The following is a 16,381-nucleotide window of genomic DNA, read 5'->3' as shown; positions in this document are numbered from 1 at the left end:
GAGGCTGCCCGGCAAACCGTGAAGCCGGTAGCGCTCGGGCAGCTCTTTTCACGTGGCTGAGAGGGAGGGGGCAGAGTTGGGGCAGGGCAGGGGGTGGGAAAGGGGCGGAGCCAGGTCCCGTGGAGTGTCCTCTTTTTTTATTTTTTAAATATGGTAACCCTAAAGGACTGAGACCATGAACTTCATTCATAATTCTGTGGGAAGCCAGTGTAGAGAGTAGAGGACAGGTTTGATGTGCTCATGGTAGCCTATGTTGCTGAGAAGATGCGCTGCACAGTTCTGCTAGCTGAAGTTTCCTAAGTGCTGAAGGCCTCATGCCCAGGTATATTGCATTGCTGTAGACCAGCTGAGAGGAGCGGTGACAAAGATAGGGATAACTGAGACCCGGTCATCGTCCAGCAAGATGGGATGGAGTATTCTAGAGAACCAGAGATGACAGAAAGCATAACTTGTGGATGATTCCCCATCCAATTCCAAATTTACCCAAGGTTCTGGTATTACTCATTAAAGCCCTCAAAGACTCAGGCTTAGCTATGTCAGAGGTCACCACTCGCTCTGTAACCGGCTGCAATCTTGGAGATACTGTGTCTGACAAAAGCAGCAAAGAGTCCTGTGGCACCTTATAGACTAACAGACGTATTGGAGCATAAGCTTTCGTGGGTGAATACCCACTTCGTCAGATGCATGTAGTGGAAATTTCCAGAGGTAGGTATAAATATGCAAGCAAGAGTGAGTCAGGCTAGAGATAACGAGGTTAGTTGTGTCTGACAGAGTCTAGCGTGAAACTCTCAGGAACTAGGGACTGGACATTCCCACTGGCAGGCACTCATCTGTGGAACTCCCTACTACCAGAAATAAGCATGAGCTTTGGACTTCCCACAGTTAGGGCACAAAATAAGACCTCCTTCATACAAGTCTTCCGTCCATAAAGCCAATGAAATGTGTTGTGCAACATCACTCAGGTAATCTGAACAAGTGAGAATACCACACTCAAAAAAAGTGTGGAGAATTTGGTTTATTAGATTTGTTGCTATTTTTTGCTTATGCAATTGGTGCTTAGATACTGAACTGATAGATGCATTAAAAATTCACAGGCATAGATTAGATAGATTCCCTTGCTTATTTGCAGTTGTCAATCTTTGATGCCAAGTATAATTTTCTTGTGGGTTTGTATTCTGTACGTGTACTTTTAGATAAAATATCTGCATGCTGGTCATTTATTTGTGAATACAAACCTTGTAGAATCACATGGTGTATTAGTGTGAAATTCCAGGATATGAGTCAGCCTATGGACCATTTTGCATAGTCTGTAGTGATCTTTTGGGGGGGGGAAATTTTTTTAAATAGCACATTGATTAATGCTCTTTATTAGTCAAAGTTGTGGGTGTCTTCAGATTTCTGATTATATTTTTCTATCATACAATGAGAAAGGAAAAAAGGAACAAGTTAAGGTTCCTTGCTCACAACTGCTTTAGTGTACCAATCTTTCACATGTGATATACTGCACCTTTGAGTTGTCAAAGAGGACGTTTTTTATGCATCCCTTACTTATATTGAGGGAGAAGAATGAGGGAGAGCCAGTTTTAAGATTCCAGGACTGTACCAAAAATGGGCACTGGTTAAGTTGGAACCCTATCCATCCCCAAATTTTGATGCTGCTGGCCCGCAAACTCAGCATGTTTCCAACATTCTGCACTCTGACATTGCAACCAATTCTGGTGGTATTTATTTTTAACCAACAGCTGCAGAATGCCTCTACAACTATCCTAGATTGATCTATTCTCTGGGGTGGAATAATTTTTCACCCCACTCTATTGCTATTCCAGTATTATTATTCATACCTGATATGCAGACACAGGAGACTTGTGCTCAGTGAGTCCTCAGAGTCTGCCCAGGTTTTTACTAACAGATTGTAAGTCATCCATAGAAGAAATGTAAAGTACTGTCACCTCTTCTTAGTGGATTTCTGAAATGGAGCTGCCAGCTATATAAACAGAGGGGAACCATGCAGCCCTTGCTTTCCCAGCACAATTGGTCATCAGGTAGCATAGGAGACCTCTGACAGAGGAGAGCCACTAAACTGCACTGACCAGTAGATGTAGCTCACCTGCCAGAGCACAACATGCCTTATCATGTCAGGGGCCGAACACACATAGAGCATCCCTGCTCTAGCCTGATTTGTTCCATATAGAGGCTAGGTGGGCGAATCACCACAGCCCAAGAACTGCAGAAACTCCTATGAGCTGTGTGGTCTCAACATGGTGGAAGGAGACTAGGTGAAGTATAAGGAGCTGTGAAGCACAGGACTCATGGATCTGATTATATAAACTTCTCCTGGAACTCTTGTGCATGGAACTCCTTTTTCTTATTTTGTGTTGCAGTATTGCTCAGAGGCACCAATCAGGGATCAGTACTAGTCACTGTACATGTCTATAATAAAAGGATGGTTCTCTGCCCCATAGAGATTACAATCTAAGTAAGTGACTTTGATAAACAACGGAATCCTGCGCTATAATATCTGCTTCCAGTAAACTGATGATAGTGTCCAGTTATTTATTTCATACTGAAGTAGCATCGGGGTACCTGAATGAATGAGGTGAGACAATAGTATTAACAAATCGAACAAGCTTCAATGCAGCCAGAGCCCTCACACAGCAGTGGGTACATCTACACTACAGGGGGGAGTCGATTTAAGATACGCAAATTCAGCTACGTGAATAGCGTAGCTGAATTCGACATATCGCAGCCGACTTACCCCATTGTGAGGACGGCGGCAAAATCGACTTCTGCCGCTTTTTGTCGGCGGCGCTTACTACCACCTCCGCTGGTGGAGTTAGAGCGCCGATTTGGGGATCGATTGTCGCGTCCCGATGGGACGCGATAAATCGATCCCCGAGAGGTCGATTTCTACCCGCCGATTCAGGCGGGTAGTATAGACCAGACCAGTGACTGCCTCCCCCCCGGAGCTGGCAACAAGTGATGCAACCCTGACTTTGTTTCAGTTTTCATTCTCTCAAACCATACCCACCTCTAGCCCAGCTATCAGGGGAAAGGAAGTTCATAATAATGTATTCTAAGATATTATAAACATCAGTGTTAGCAGACTGTATTCCCCCCTTTGAGGGAAATGGGCCTTAAGGAGATGAAAGGACAGAGAGAAAGAGGCATCAGCTACACTTCAGTAGAAAGAGAAGTCTCCACAGAAGGTGTCACTAAAGTCAGGGCTGTTTGTACCACCTGCGATTAAACAGTAAACTGGAGATGAAGGTTGGGATTTTCTATGTTGACCTAACAGCTCTCAATGAAACCAATAAAACTCCCATTGACTTCATCCAAAGTAGAGTTAGGCCATTGCCGATTGCTCTTGAAAATCCCACCCATAAGTGACAGAGTTTAGCCTAGGAAGGACACCAAGAATAATACAAATCCTAGGGAAGGTGAGTGAAAAGCTGCATTTCCATACAGGAATCCTCCTTTCTAGAGACAGGAGAACCTAAAACTTATATCCTTTTTGAAATTTTCATGTCTAGAATCCAAAAACTTTGGATGATTTTATTCCAGTTGGGAAGGGAGGAGATAAAAATAACCTCTCTCTTTGAAAGAGTGGTGAAAACAGTTCTAAAATATTTCACAAAACATGTATTCCTCTTTCATAAAGTTCTAGATTTTATGAAGAATCCTAAATGTCTCCATATCTGATTCCTTGCTAAGAAGCATTAGGGACAGTATACAAGTCAAATGCCCTGCAGTCTAAAGAAAAAACTAGACATGCTTAGAGGCATACAAAAGAGTTTATTAAGCAAAGTTCATAGAATTCACTGGGATGCGTCAAATCATTGCCTGATAATTCTCTTGAGACTAGATAGGCCAGATTCTCAGCTGCAGACCTGGATTAACCAATGTGTATTCAGTACACTTGCACAGGGCCCCCTGACCACCGCGTGCACACACCTAAAAATCCCATAACCCCGGGCCAGGCAGCGGACAGGGTGGGGTGTTACAACAGCAGGGGCACACCTGCACTCTGTGGTGAGAACCAATGGGTCTTGTAGACCACCCTACCATTGCTGGTTTTAAACTCCTGAGTTGCCACCTCTCATTATTTTATTGCCAGTCTTACAATATTTGGTGTTTTTCTTAAAGCCCCATCTCCTAGAATCATGTGGTTACATGAAAATCTTAACTTACTTTTTTTAAATAAATACTTCTAGTTGTAGAGGAAAAGTTGAAATTGTGAACCCCAATGGCTCAAAAACTAGAAGGCAAATAAAAAGAACTCTAAATTTACTTTAAAAAAATCTCCTGATCTTTTAAGCTAACCCCATGATTTTGGGGGGTCTGACTTGTGGCTTTCAAATGTTGGGGGTTGGCAATATTGAAACCATTCCTGGTATTGGGTTTTGCATCCCCAAGTGGAAAGTTCTATTCAGTTAGCAGAGTAATACAAGATTTCTGCTATTCCATTTTTTCTTAGCTTTCCTGAAACACTGAATGTTTCATAAAATTAGGTCATCACAAGCTGTGCTGATGAACTATTTCATTTTATGTTCAGGTTCATTTCTCATCATAATAAAGTGAGCAAGACAGACACAATTTTAATCTCACTAGTTCTATACCAGTGAAATTCCACTGGCTTCAGTGGAGTTATTTCTGATTTACACCAGTGTGAGGTCATCATAAGGTCGTCTATATATCTTCACCAGTATGATTTGTAGAGGCCTTACTGATGGTCCAACATAAGCATCCCAACACAAGATTATGGGTATTACACACACTTTTTGGGAGTCTTTGTAGAATCAGCACCACATATAATTCAGACTAAGATGCGTATTTGTGAAGCAGCAGTTGCTTCTGTCCTTCTGTATTGTTCTGAAACCTGGGCCACCACAGAGACACACATGCGGCTGCTGGACGTTTTCTATGTGACATATTGAAGTCATATAGTGGTTTTCTCATGTTACGAATGAGGATGTTTGGCATCAGACCAACCAGCTTCCAATGTGTTCTCCATTGACTCAACACTGGCTCAGGTGGCTTGGCTTTCTGCTTTGCATGCAGGAGTCTGTACCAGCTAGGGTGACCAGACAGCAAATGTGAAAAATTGGGACGGGGGTGGGGAGTAATAGGAGCCTATACAAGAAAAAGATCCAAAAATTGGGACTGTCCCTATAAAATTGGGACATCTGGTCACCCTAGTACCAGCCCACAGCTTTATGCAGTAGATCCAATAGAAGCTGAATGGAAAGACTTTGCTGATGGCCTCACACACACTGGGGGGATGGTGTGGCTTCTGACCTTGCCTGTCTCAGCCTTAATATAGAGCACTACACTGGCAGGAGACCAGACTCTCTGGAAACGGGTGATCCAAAGTGTGCACTCTATTCTCCATAAGCAGGAGAATGAATGAATGAAGACAAGTCTCAGTGCTACATACGGGGGCATGGATCAGTGTTTATGTTGCAATCCCCATCAGTACCTGGCCCGAGCCAGGGACGCTAATGATCCAACCAGTGGACCAAATTCGGTGATGAATCCTGGTCACGTGCCACCTGAGGCAGATTGTGCATATGGTAAGAAGAAGTGCTACATATATTTTCTAAAAAGTAGAAATGGCTGAACTTCTGCAAACAAATGGAGAGTATTACTGATTTATTTCTGCATCAACACAGAGATGCTTACCTTCTAGGCAGAGAATTTGCCCCCTTTTTTGATTCTGTAAAACAGTGCTAATTGGTGCATTTTGTGAGGTAAAATCAGACCATCAATCTATGAAGGCCATCTAACAGTCATCAGATTGTAACAGCTAATGTGGGCTGGCTTTGAACTGGCAGCCTGAAAGCAACATCACTTGCCACATAACCTCAGCCATGCTGAACACAACGCCATCTACAGCCTCAGAAACAACCCTGACATCATAATCAAAAAGGCTGACAAAGGAGGTGCTGTCGTCATCATGAATAAATTGGAATATGACCAGGAGGCTGCTAGACAGCTCTCTAACACCACATTCTACAGGCCATTATCCTCTGATCCCACTGAGGATTACCTAAAGAAACTACACCATCTGCTAAAAAAACTCCCTGACAAAGCACAGGAACAAATCCGTACAGACACATGCCTAGAACCCCGACCAGGGGTATTCTATTTGCTACCCAAGATCCATAAACCTGGATATCCTGGACGCCCCATCATCTCAGGCATTGGCACCCTAACATCAGGCTTGTCTGGTTATGTAGACTCTGTCCTAAGACCCTACGCTACCAGCACTCCCAGCTATCTTCGAGACACCACTGACTTCCTGAGGAAACTACAATCCATCGGTGATCTTCCAGAAAACACCATCCTGGCCACTATGGACGTAGAAGCCCTCTACACCAATATTCCACACAAAGATGGACTACAAGCTATCAGGAACAGTATCCCTGATAATGTCACAGCTAACCTGGTGGCTGAACTTTGTGATTTTGTCCTCACCCACAACTATTTCACATTTGGGGACAATATATACCTTCAAGTCAGCGGCACTGCTATGGGTACCCGCATGGCCCCACAATATGCCAACATTTTTATGGCTGACTTAGAACAACGCTTCCTTAGCTCTCGTCCCCTAACACCCCTACTCTACTTGCGCTACATTGATGACATCTTCATCATCTGGACCCATGGAAAAGAAGCCCTTGAGGAATTTCACCATGATTTCAATAATTTCCATCCCACCATCAACCTCAGCCTAGATCAATCCACACAAGCGGTCCATTTCCTGGACACTACTGTGCTAATAAGCGATGGTCACATCAATACCACCCTATACCGGAAACCTACTGACCGCTACACTTACCTACATGCCTCCAGCTTCCATCCAGGACACACCACACGATCCATTGTCTACAGCCAAGCTCTAAGATATAACCGCATTTGCTCCAATCCCTCGGATAGAGACAAGCACCTACAAGATCTCTATCAAGCATTCTTAAAACTACAATACCCACCTGCTGAAGTGAAAAAACAGATTGACAGAGCCAGACGAGTACCCAGAAGTCACCTCCTACAAGACAGGCCCAACAAAGAAAATAACAGAACACCACTAGCTGTCACCTTCAGCCCCCAACTAAAACCTCTCCAGCGCATCATCAGAGATCTACAACCTATCCTGAAAGATGATCCTTTACTCTCACAGATCTTGGGAGACAGACCTGTCCTCGCTTACAGACAACCCCCCAACCTAAAGCAAATACTCACCAGCAACCACACATCACTGAACAAAACCACTAACCCAGGAACCTATCCTTGTAACAAACCCCGATGCCAACTCTGTCCACATATCTATTCAAGTGACATCATCATAAGACCTAATCACATCAGCCATACCATCAGGGGCTCGTTCACCTGCACATCTACCAATGTGATATATGCCATCATGTGCCAGCAATGCCCCTCTGCCATGTACATTGGCCAAACCAGACAGTCTCTACGCAAAAGAATTAATGGACACAAATCTGACATCAGGAATCAAAATACTCAAAAACCAGTGGGAGAACACTTTAACCTGTCTGGTCATTCAGTGACAGACCTGCGGGTGGCTATATTACAACAGAAAAACTTCAAAAACAGACTCCAAAGAGAGACTGCAGAGCTAGAATTGATATGCAAACTAGACACAATCAACTCCGGTTTGAATAAGGACTGGGAATGGCTGAGCCATTACAAACGTTGACTCTATCTCCCCTTGTAAGTACTCTCACACTTATCACACTGTCTGTACTCGGCTAGCTTGATATCACTTCAAAAGTTTTTTTTTTTCTCTTAATTAATTGGCCTCTCAGAGTTGGTAAGACAACTCCCACCTGTTTATGCTCTCTGTATGTGTGTATATATATCTCCTCATTATATGTTCCATTCTATATGCATCCGAAGAAGTGGGCTGTAGTCCACGAAAGCTTATGCTCTAATAAATTTGTTAGTCTCTAAGGTGCCACAAGTTCTCCTGTTCTTCTTTTTCCTGAAGGTAAAGAGTTCCCTACCCTAAAAATCTCCAGATTCATCCTCTAGCTCAGCTTCATTTTGTTTTGTCTCAAAACATTCTTCCCTTTCTTACTTTTATTTGCTTTCCTTCCCTCTTGTTTCTCTTTCTCCATTCCTTAACATGCTTCTTTTCTATGTCCCCTACCACTTTCCTTTCCTCACTATACTTCTGTCCCTGTCATCATATTCAGGTATCTTGCCTTCCTTATCCTGTGATGAATCTCCCCATCCCTTCCCTTCTTTCTCCCATCAGTTTTTAAAAAAACTTTCTATCTTTCTTCTTTCCCTTACAGTTTCTTTACCTGCTTGTTTTAAAGATTACTCCTTTTCTTGTCATATTCTTTTTCTCTCTCACACTCTCTTCCTTATTAGAGCAGTTAAAAACCTTCCCTTTACTTCTAAAATAATTTTTAAACAAATCCTACAGGTGATAGATTTGGAAAAATCTTTTTTTTTAGCTTGTCCCTGAGTCCTATGATAATATCCCCCCCTAAAATATCAATTTCTGCTGCTGATGATCTTTTAGCATTATCCTGGTCAAATTCTTTTCTATACACTGAGTGTTCCTACCTCTCCCCGATGTGGTTGAATTTGTTAGTACTTTTCTGCTTATCATTGATTGCTGTACCACACAGCAAATTTAGCCTAAAGAACACTTGCAGTTATGCTATAGTGTACTGATGGATATTAAATGTGGATTTATAAAGGAATATGGTCCATATTTTACTGTCCGGATTGTTCATGTACAGTTCACTGCAACTATTTATTACTGAAATCTGAAGTGTATTGGTTAGGTGTGATTACTTGCGTAAGTTACATGGTATTATTTCAGTGCTCTGATTGGATGAGCATAACTATTAAATCAGGAGGAGGGTTTAATGAAGCCACTTGGGCTTTACATCTCTCAAGGTGAAATTCATCCCTGTGCAGAGGGCCAGCACAAAGCTTATTCCCCATTTAAGTAGTGCGTACATTTTGTGTTGGCTTCTGCACAGGGAAGGGTTTCAACCACCGCAAGAAGACTAGGGGAAATTTAGCAAATATTAAATGTCCTTTTTGGGCTGTACTATGTAAAGCATCATTGGTATAAAAATCAGATTACTGTAGGGAATCATAGATTCCAAATCCAGAAGGGACCATTGTGATCATATAGTCTGACCTCCTGCATAACACAAACTATAGAATATCCTCAAAACAATTCCTAGAGAATATGTTTTAGAAAAACATCCAATCTTGATGTTAAAATTGCCAGTGCTGTTTGGGTTTAGAATATAAATGTAACTTTATTTGGTCACATTCACACAAAGTAGTTGAGTGTGTGTGCGCATGATTTAATTGCAAAGGGGAAGGTTTAGATCTTTCTTTGGCTCGTTTGACTGCCTTTCTCTCTGGACCTAGCAAAGAATTCTAGGGTCCAGGGAACCTGGATCAAGCAGTGCCTCATCCCACACAGAACATAGTGCTTCTGGTGCAATTATTTAAGTGTGAAGGCCTAGCATTTGCTGTCCAGGGGAGCTAGTGTAAGCAGAACTCTGTTGCATGAATAGTCATAGAAGGCAAACGGAAGAAGAGCAGTCACTTGAATGAAACAAATTTCTTTTAAAAATTTGAGTGAACATTTCTCCACCAAATGTGTTTGTCTTGATCCAAGTCTAGTCCATTCATCATCTACTCAATGGATGTTTTATTTACCTCCATGGTGTCTTTAAGGCTTTGCTCTCTGGTCTGAGATTGCTTTTCGTATCAGTCCTACTATCATGTTATCTTCGCTGTCACTATTTGTTCAACCTAGTCTTCCATGTGATACCTATTAAATTCACTTTGTATTCCCTGATTTAATAGAATAATTGAATTTCCACATTTGTTCTCTTCTTGCTTCTTTATAGAGTGGCAAGTTTCTAGTCCATTTATTTATTTATTTATTTAGTTGTGACTTACAATGTCTGAACCATGTGCCATTGAAGGAATTATTTAGATGCATTATTTAGCTTTTCAGTTATGCTCCCTATCATAATTTCTCTTTCTCCTGTCAAGTTATTCTGCCTGACTTTCATATTACTCCTGTTCACTTTCAACTCAACTAGGAAAGCCAGCCAGAAAGTGGAGTTCTTCTAATTTATTTTTTGCAGCTCACCTTTATTGTTTGTGATCAGGTACATACTGTTATCTGCAAATGAGAAAGGGCTTACTGCAGTGGTTTGTAATTGAATGTAACTTTACCTCAAGAGCTTTCCAATGCCTACTATGCTGATATCACACAGCAATTTTATAGTCATATTTTACCAGCATTTACTTGTCTTGTAGGTGATCAGTAATGGAAATTCAGGTTAAAAGTCTGATCTTTCAAGCTCTGTCCACACTACAACTTTTTAACTGAATTTGTAACCAGTTATTAGAATGGTTGGTTCTAAATGTGGTTTTGTGTCACATAAAAAACATGGTTGAAAAACTGTCTTACTGGCCATGATCCGCTATCAGTGTTTCATTCCTGCTTGAAGTCTCTGGCATATGGCTGTCTTCATATAAAGAGGGTCAGTACACTGATGGGCCTTTTGTTTTGCACTGTGGACAGGACACCAGACTATATTTGTGTAACCAGTTTGGCCAGTCATTCTTCCCAGCTCAGTGTGTGATAGGTTATCACAGAATACATTGCACCACATGCTAATGTTGCTACTCTATGTACATGTCCTCCATAAGCTCTATCACCTGTGGAAGCAGTATGGTATAGCTTTTCAGATTTGTCCAGATTTTCCCAGAATGCACAGAGAGACTGCATGCTAAAAAACAAGCATTGGTAGCTAGGAACAAATGTGTGGGCAGTGTCCCCATGAGCCTTTACAAACATGTCAAATGCCTCAAGTTAACTGGCAATCAATTAACTCAAAGTTAAGTCCAGTTTAAATCCAACTCTAGCAAGTTACAAAATCAAGGTTAAAAGTTGCTGATGGACTGGGCTGCAGTGAATTTAATACTCATCACCTCTAGGAAATGTTAAAAAATGCAGAAAGGAAGTTGCTATTATTCATTATTACTGTTACTGCTGATACAGTATTTTCACAATTTTTTCAGCTTCTCAAAGCACATTAAATGCTGGGCAAGATGAATTATATCAGTGTATGTACAAACAGCTCCAGAGTAATACCAGTGACATCAGTGAATATATGTCGGGGTAAATAAGTTCAGAATCTGGCTTAATTAATTATAAGGTCTCTAGCCCCTTCTGGTGATTTGTCAGATTACATGTTTAATGGCAATTCCAGTCGAGAAGAAATGGGTGGTACTAAGAAGTCATATCCTTACACAAAAACTGTCAGATTCACTTCCGTAGGCACAGGGGTTTCCAGTTGCTCATTGTCTATGCAGAGGAGGATTCACCCTGGGAAAGGACACAAATTGATACCATTGCCACCCTCCCTTTGGGATTCTGCCTGAGGAAGGGGCAGTTTTAAATTCTGGCCAGGGCTCTGAGAAATGCATCATCTGGCCCTGCCAATGTGTGGGGTGCACTGGCTTGGTCCTGATTCCATGGCAGAGTGGGGTTGCAGGCAGATTTCTCCATGGCACCTCTGCCTCTGATACACTTTCCACTGCTGGTGTAAATGGGCGCAGCTCCACTGGGGTTAATGGTATTTTGCTTATTTACATCAGACGTGAGTCTGGTCCACATTTTTTCTTTTACAGGTTCCTAAGCACATGAAATACTTAGGAAACACGGGCCACTCTGTAGTGACTCTTTCCCCATGATTGCCTGCCTCAGGAAAGCTTGAGGGAGCTTTCATTACAAGTCTTCAAAATATCTAGGTCCCTGTTCTCCATTTTCTTTGTAAAAATGTTTAAGAAAATGAGAAGACCTATGGCCTAAGTTCTCTCTATGCTATACAGCCACGCAGCAGGCTATCAAGGGCCGCACAGGCAGGGATAGGCACGCTCTCCGCCGGCCCTGGGCTGCTGCAGCAGAGAGGGCTGGGGAGAGTCCTCTCTCCCTGCCTCAGCACTGGGGCAGCCTGCACTCCAAACCCCTCATCCCCAGCCCCACCCCAGAGCCCGCACCCCGAGCCAGAGCCCTCACACCCCACACCCCAACCCTCTGCTCTAGCCCTGAGCCCCCTCCCACACCCCAAACCCCTCATCTCAGGCCCCACCCCAGAGCTTGCACCCCCAGCCACAGCCCTTACCCCCCCCTCTGCCCCAGCCCTGAGCCCACTCCCACACTCCGAACCCCTCAGCCCCACCCCCACCACACATCACCTCCATACTGGTGCACATAGCAAAAGTCATTCCACACATGGATGTAAAAATTAGAGGGAACACTGCAGGCTATGGCCTTTGCATACTTCATGTTCTATTGCATCCACCCTTGCTGATGGCTGGGCTAGTAGCAGAGAGGAATATTCAAGGAGCATGGCTGACACGTCTCACAGAAATCCATAGGAATACCAGTGCTATTTATCACCCCTGCAGCACTGGCTGCACAGCTATATTTGTTATTGTAGTGCCACTGGTTGGCCCCTACCTCCCATACATGGAGATCCTCTGTATGTCGGCCCAGAACTCCTCTATGTCATGGCAGCTTTACAGCTTGTTTTTGCCATTTTGAGAATCAGGCCCTTTAAATTTTTGGGAGATGGATCCGTAGGGTGAGGGCTGAAGTGCATGTGCTGAAGTAATACCTTAGCACCATTATTATTACTGACTGCTAATGATGCTCTTTGCACTGTACTAGGCATAAATCTGCCTTCACTGTGTGTTTGATTTCTACAGATTCAGGTTCGCAGACTTTCTAATTTACTTGCATTTGAATTATACCCCATTTTCACATCTTTGATTTCCAAAACAATTGAAAATCCTATAAAAGCAATACAAAAAAGTGAATCAGTCTGTTGATTTGACTGGCACCTCTAGAATTTAATTGGGACACAAATAAATGTACACATTTAGCCCATTATGCAAACATTCGCACTGCCTTTTTTACTGTAACTAATTTTTTTCCTTTTATATCAACCATTCCTTTCTTATCTGGTTTCACTCACTACAAAAATCGATGGCCATTTGCTGATTAGCATTCCTTTTCCAGCCTCGCCTTCTTTTCTGTAGGGATGACCCCACACTTTCTGTGTTAAGACCTGTATATTCACTGTGGAGTCTTGATTTTGGGTTTACGCTACTGTGCTCAAAAGTTCAGCACCCCAGTATTTTAATGTGATCAGCTGCCTCAATAACCTCACTCAACCCTTCTACAATCCCACCAAACCTGTGAGAAGATCATTACTTTCTTTAGTTGTGTTTTTTAATACACAAAGTGAGATATTACCTTAGTTAGAGAGCATACAATGGAAGCTAGCAAAAGATGCCAATATTATCTCTGGAGGTGGGGGCGCTATCTCTGAGGAATGTTACCCACTTATCCAGAAAAACTGGGTTAGCATTCACCTTCCCTGCTATGCAAGTTCTTTAGCCTATGGTTAAAGAGTCCTAGAATTAAGCTCTAGAAACTGGATGTGAGAGGCACCTCTGATGTCTGTAATAGGTTTGCCTTGGAGTTGTTAAATACTTACTCCATGTGATTGGACTAATTAAAAGTTTTTAATCAAACAAATCCCTGTTTGTGAAAGTATAAAATCTAAGAGGATTAGATGTTTCCACGTTAGTTAAACTAGATATAAGTAGGAAATAAAGTTGTTGCTATTAATTTTAAAATTTGTTACCGTTAGCAGATTTCCGTGAAGTTGGTGGATGATGGCATAAATCTGGCAAATAAAAAAAAATCCAGCTATTGAACCCAGAACATCTTTTTCATTTTAGAATTAACAGGAAGACAGTAAATCAACTGGTATATTTCTTAGGAAAAAATGCCTTCCTCCGATAAACCTTTGACAAGCTTTACAAAGTTTAACACTTCCATCTACGAAGGGAATAACTCATTTTGCATACTGAGATCTTCGTTTTGAATATTTCAGCAACCTTGATTAAAGTTGTTTGATCTTTAATATCAAAACTATTATTATTATGTATTACCATAGCATCTAGGAGCCGCAATCAAAATGATAGGACAGTGTAATTCCAACCCTTTCTTAGCATCCTCACTTTCCAGTAACATTTGAAGCAAAGAATATTTAACCATCACAAAGCTCAGCAGGCATTTCAGTACGTGATCTCATATAATACTGAAATATCAGGCCATATTTGGTTTACATCAGGGGTTCTCAAACTAGGGGTCAGGACCCCTCAGGGGGTCACGAGGTTATTATATGGGGGGTCATGAGCTGTCAGCCTCCACCCCAAACCCCGCTTTGCCTCCAGCATTTAAAACGGTGTTAAATATATTAAAATGTGTTTTTAATTTATAAGGGGGGGGTCGCACTCAGAGGCTTGCTGTGTGAAAGGGGTTGCCAGTACAAAAGTTTGAGAACCACTGGTTTACATAATTGTCTATTGTTAACAGATGGAAAAATACCATAAAGCCTCATTAATATTATATTTACCAGCTATGGAGTCTGTGATTTTTAACAACATTGTGTTTTTACTTCCAGTTAGGTCCCTGTTGTAAAAAAAAAAAAAAAAAAAAAAAAAAAGTTTATTTTAGGTGTGAGTGTGACTCAGAACCAAACTAACCTTTTGGTTCCATTGGGAGTGGATTGCTTCAAGAGCTGCCCTGACCAGGATAGGTAACAGCTAAATGGAATGTAATTCCACCAGTGAATTGTACCCACTTAGCATTCCCACCCTGCCAAAGAACTATAACAAAAATAGAACTTCATGGCCTCCCAACACACCAGTGTCTTATTCCCATTCATAAATTCATAAGCCAATTCCCAAGTGAGGCAATCCAGCTCAGCAGGCAACCCGCAACACTCAGCATTGTCCTCTGCTGTCACTTATTACTCTGCCTTGCTCCTTCAGGGCTCCAGATGACTTGTGGAGCAGAGATCCCAAAACTCCAAAGGTTTCTGTCCTGTTCTGCCCAAGCCCCAGTTTAGAAAGATTTACTTCTGCTGTCTAGATAATAATTCCTGAAATGATGAGTCACGCTCTTATTTGAATCAGGATGCATTAAGCATGTATATCTGACACTGGCGCCCTTGAAGGAGGAATAGTGAACTGAAGTGCATTTCTAGTGTCAGTAAGGAATAAACAGAGACAACAGAGAACAAAAATAGACAATTAAACCCTTCTCCCACCACCCAAAATAAAACTTTAGTGGACAAGGCTCACTGACCCTATCCATTACCTGTGGAAATTTAGAGGAGAATGATCAGATATGTGGGAATACTGTAACAAAGTTCTATTCTACTTCATTCAGCAATACTGCTCCCCATGGAAATGGGATTATAGTTAAGTCCTAGAATCATGGTGTGAGTTCTATAGCTAGCGTTTTTGGGTGGTCTGGGCATGTTATATATGTGCTAGTGTTCTACTGCTTTAGGGAGGATGAGAACATTTGGAATTGCTGAGTATTTTTTAAAATCTGGCCACTTATTTTGGTGCCTAAAATGGGAATTGTTGGGTATGGACTTCATTTAAAAATCTGTCCATAAACATTTTGCTGTTCCTAATATTTTGCAATTTTAGGAGTCTGACAATTCTGCCTATATATGATACAGCTGGCTCGGAAATAAATTATGGTCCCATGGAAACCCAAGTTGCCAGTAAAAAGTATGTTTAGAAAAACGGATTCTTTTGAAGAATTTATGCAGGTACACTTTCACTATGACATTTCATTTGCCAGAGTTACCCAGGGAAACTTTGTTGAAAGAGTGTGTTGTACTATATTCAGTGATATTGCTCTGGATTTAAATAGGATCATCAGGTAGGTGGAGCAGAAGGAGGGAAGCTGAGAGATACTGGTTATATGTACTGTTAGGAAAAACACATATTTCTCTGTTGGTACATTTCATCACATCAGTGTGGGCTGGTGCTGGCTCTAGATATGAAATATAAATTTGGTATATAAGGATCTTGCTAATATGATACAAGCATTAATCCATACAGTTTTTGGTCCGTTGACAAAAGGATGATTCAAGTAATCTGTAGATTTCTAGCTTGTTGCATAATAGAAGAGAGAGATTTATGATGATACAAATGCATTGAATAGTATCAGCCACAGTTTCACCTCCACCCACATTTTACATTTTTGTATGTTTATTTTTAATCAGAATACCACCTACACATGCAACTTCGGTAAGATTGATAACTACTGTGTGCCAAGAAAATCAATATGCATTTTGCCTTGAATATCTCAAAGTTAAGTAATAGCTGGGCCCCTATTTAAAAAAAAGGGGGGGGAGCAGGCAGGTTGCAAATACCATCAGTTGCTATGGGATTTCAGTAGTGGTGAGTGTAGACGGGTGAGTGGGCG

At 41.8% G+C, this 16,381-nt stretch overlaps 1 protein-coding gene across 1 annotated transcript in view; it reads right to left on the bottom strand.

The window, feature by feature from the left end:
- Window positions 1-16,381, bottom strand: part of RBM47 (RNA binding motif protein 47) — a gene marked incomplete at its 3' end in the record, with an annotated part of 107,490 nt that overhangs the window by 73,396 nt on the left and 17,713 nt on the right.

This window comes from Trachemys scripta, chromosome 5, assembly GCF_013100865.1.
Source record: "Trachemys scripta elegans isolate TJP31775 chromosome 5, CAS_Tse_1.0, whole genome shotgun sequence".
Classification (NCBI taxonomy): Eukaryota; Metazoa; Chordata; order Testudines; family Emydidae; genus Trachemys; species Trachemys scripta.
The sequence above is the reverse complement of the archived record's forward strand: the minus strand, read 5'-3'. Positions and strand labels throughout refer to the sequence as shown.